This window comes from Festucalex cinctus, chromosome 11, assembly GCF_051991245.1.
Source record: "Festucalex cinctus isolate MCC-2025b chromosome 11, RoL_Fcin_1.0, whole genome shotgun sequence".
Taxonomy (NCBI): domain Eukaryota; kingdom Metazoa; phylum Chordata; class Actinopteri; order Syngnathiformes; family Syngnathidae; genus Festucalex; species Festucalex cinctus.
Window position 1 is genome coordinate 22,485,706 of NC_135421.1, and position 3,009 is coordinate 22,488,714.

The following is a 3,009-nucleotide window of genomic DNA, read 5'->3' on the forward strand; positions in this document are numbered from 1 at the left end:
AAATAAAGAAACTCATAGACTCATAAACTCTACCCGTTTTGTGTTTTTCTGAAAATTACAAATCCCCAGTCCCCACAAATAGTATTATTATGGCGATCATTGCAAAATTGTATTATAATTACATCTTTGCATGATGTTGTAGGAAATGCCTTTATTTTGTTAAGTGTTCCATTGCCATGAGCGATGCAGCTTCCCGGCAAATGAACCAGAAATAGAATCGTGTTACACAAGCTATCTTCTGGCTCACATCCAAACAGGAGTCTGTTTGTGAACAGACACTTTTGGTCTCAATTTTCGTGACTGGTGTAAATGAGCGGGCGTAATTTTAGTTGGCATTTTTTTTCTTGTTTTTACCACATTTGTCATCAAATGCCCGTCTTGGCGCAGAGCTGTCTGCCAAATTGGCAAACCTGTACAGTAAAACTTTACAAAAATCAGGATACGCCAAATTTGTGGCCCTTGGAGTACAACAGTGGTTAATATGGAAAGAAAAGTAAGAAAATTACATCCTGCTTACTTAAGTTGCATTAGTCATAAGTTCAAATAGCACCAAAGGGAACATCTATACAGACTCTTAATTCTTCATTTGACCAAGCAAGGCCACAACCTCAGTATCAATCTCTCTCATTGGCTTAATGACGGTGGCTTTGCCCTCATTATCCTTGCCCCTCTGACCAGCTTATAGCACCATACTCATTTATCTTCTCTCGCATCTTTCTCATACGTGAAGTTTAGAAGCGGCTATGATGCCATTTTGGTGCCGTGTCGCCGTAGTCTGACTCAAGCAAGATTTCAAAAACAGCTCTTTAGCAAGAATTTTTTTTAGTTCAGGCACAGTAGCCAGCTGGCAAGCACATCTGCCTTACAGGTCAGATGGTGGAGTTTTGAATTTGAAGAGGTTTATGCTTAATGACAGTCCATTTCCATTCTTTTACTTTATTATAATTTTTTTTTTTACAGTTAATTTTCACTTTGATAGAGCAATTGTACTTTGGCTTGCCAATTGTCTGCATTTTATCATACTCATTAACTCATTTGCGCCCAATAACGTGTAAATACGTTGTTGTTTTTTTAATGTTTTAAGTGTCCCAAAGACGTATTTATACGTTGTTGTTTTTTTTTTTTTTTTTTTTTTTTTTTTTTTTTTATGCTAGAGCATAAGAACGCTTTGATGCAGCCTCTCAATTGCAAAGAACGATTGCAGAAATGGTCATCTAGAAAAAAAAGCTAAATTACTTTGAATTTTAAATAGATTTGTGAAAACTGATGAAACTTAGCTCTCTTCTAATGCTAATTGCTGCAAAACGGAAACAGATAGAAACATACTTTTTTTTCCTAATGAAAGAAGAGACTTTAATCTTTCTTTTGATATGTTCCATGCTTTTATAGCCATAGAACACAATATTCTGTGGGCCTTGCAAAATCAGTCAAAATTCAGTAAAACAGTCGGGAGCGAACGGGATTGCTTCTGTGAAAATGGCTGGGAGTGAATGAGTTAAAAAAAGACATCTCTAATTTGGTCGTGTTAGCATAACACTTCTGACAGACAGACAGACAGACAGACATTCCCTGGTGTTTCATAGTGGCAGTTATGCATGAGGTCTTAGAAGACGTAAACACGCTGTTGACATCATTGACCTTTTTACAATGTTGTGGCAACAGGGTTAGCGAGCAGCCTATTTAAATAACTAGCCTTGTGGGAAAATGGAAAACTAAAAACTGCCCAGGGGGTGTATTATGTGAATGGATATATGTTTTGAAGAAGTCGTGCAGTGTCGTTTTATAGTCTAACTGTGCGCATGTGTGGAGCTTTCTTTCTTTTGGTATTTTTGAAAGATGCATTCCGGTAGAAATTGTGCCGTTGTGGGAGTGAACACAACCTACTTGATTCCTGACCAATTAAAACTGCTTATTTCATTCCCTTTTGAATTCCACACAGAAAAAGCATAATTGACTCGCCATGTAGGAAATCCACGTGCTCAAAGTATTGAGATTTTACTTGGGGATGATGTAAAGTTGATCGCTATGAAGTGGGCACTTGGAGACCGCCTTTCACCACTGATCGTGCATCTGTGTGAGCTCATAATGAACTAACAAACAAAAGTAAAATTAACTTGGTTTAATTTTATGACCCAAGGTATGGGAAAGGCTTAATTTATTCTAAATTACCGACTTATAGATGTGCAAAGATGACGGATCCGGCTCACAACTTGAGCAAAGAGTTTCACACGAAGTGCAGACAGCTGATGCTGATGATGGTGAATTCTGACGCTCAGAAAACCGGTTTTGCTTTGTTGTCATAATATCTTGCCTTTAGGGACGACTGACTCATGCTTAACCTAACAACGCAACCTTATTACATGCGCAGAGGTATAGCGGAATTAATCTTCACCAAGATCATTTGGCAGAGTCATCATATATTTAATGTGTCTTTTAATTGTCATACTGTCGGCAAAACAATACCACCCACTAGAAATGAACTGAATGATGATTTCCAAACTTTTAAAGGTTTAATCGGTCCACATTGTGCTGGAAAAATGAATCAATTAAGCCAACAAAAAAAAAATGTAAATTAAGCTTCAGAGTCAGACTAAAATATGCATTAAGGTTAATTAACTCACTGACCTTTTAACCTATGTACTGCCTCAGAGGCATATTTAGCAACCACACCAACAATATGGTTGCTGCAAGGTTATGAACACACAGGGGGCTAGAGGGAGAAGAAAAAAAAATGAAATATTGCAAGCGGCCTTCAAAGTTTAACGTGACCCAGACAGAAGTGTTGACCTCCCCAAACTCGTCTCATCCACAAACTCATGACACCACACTTGGAGCAGCTTAGCCGAGTGTGTCGCTTGGCGTGCTGAAAAAGCGCAGAGGTTTCGGGGAGCTTGTCAGTTGAAATCTGTCAAAAGTACTCAGTGGACTTACTGGAGCCTAAGGAGTACAATACCCCGGACCCAGAGGGCTTTTCCCGAGAACTCAGACATTTCACATCGAAATCAACTT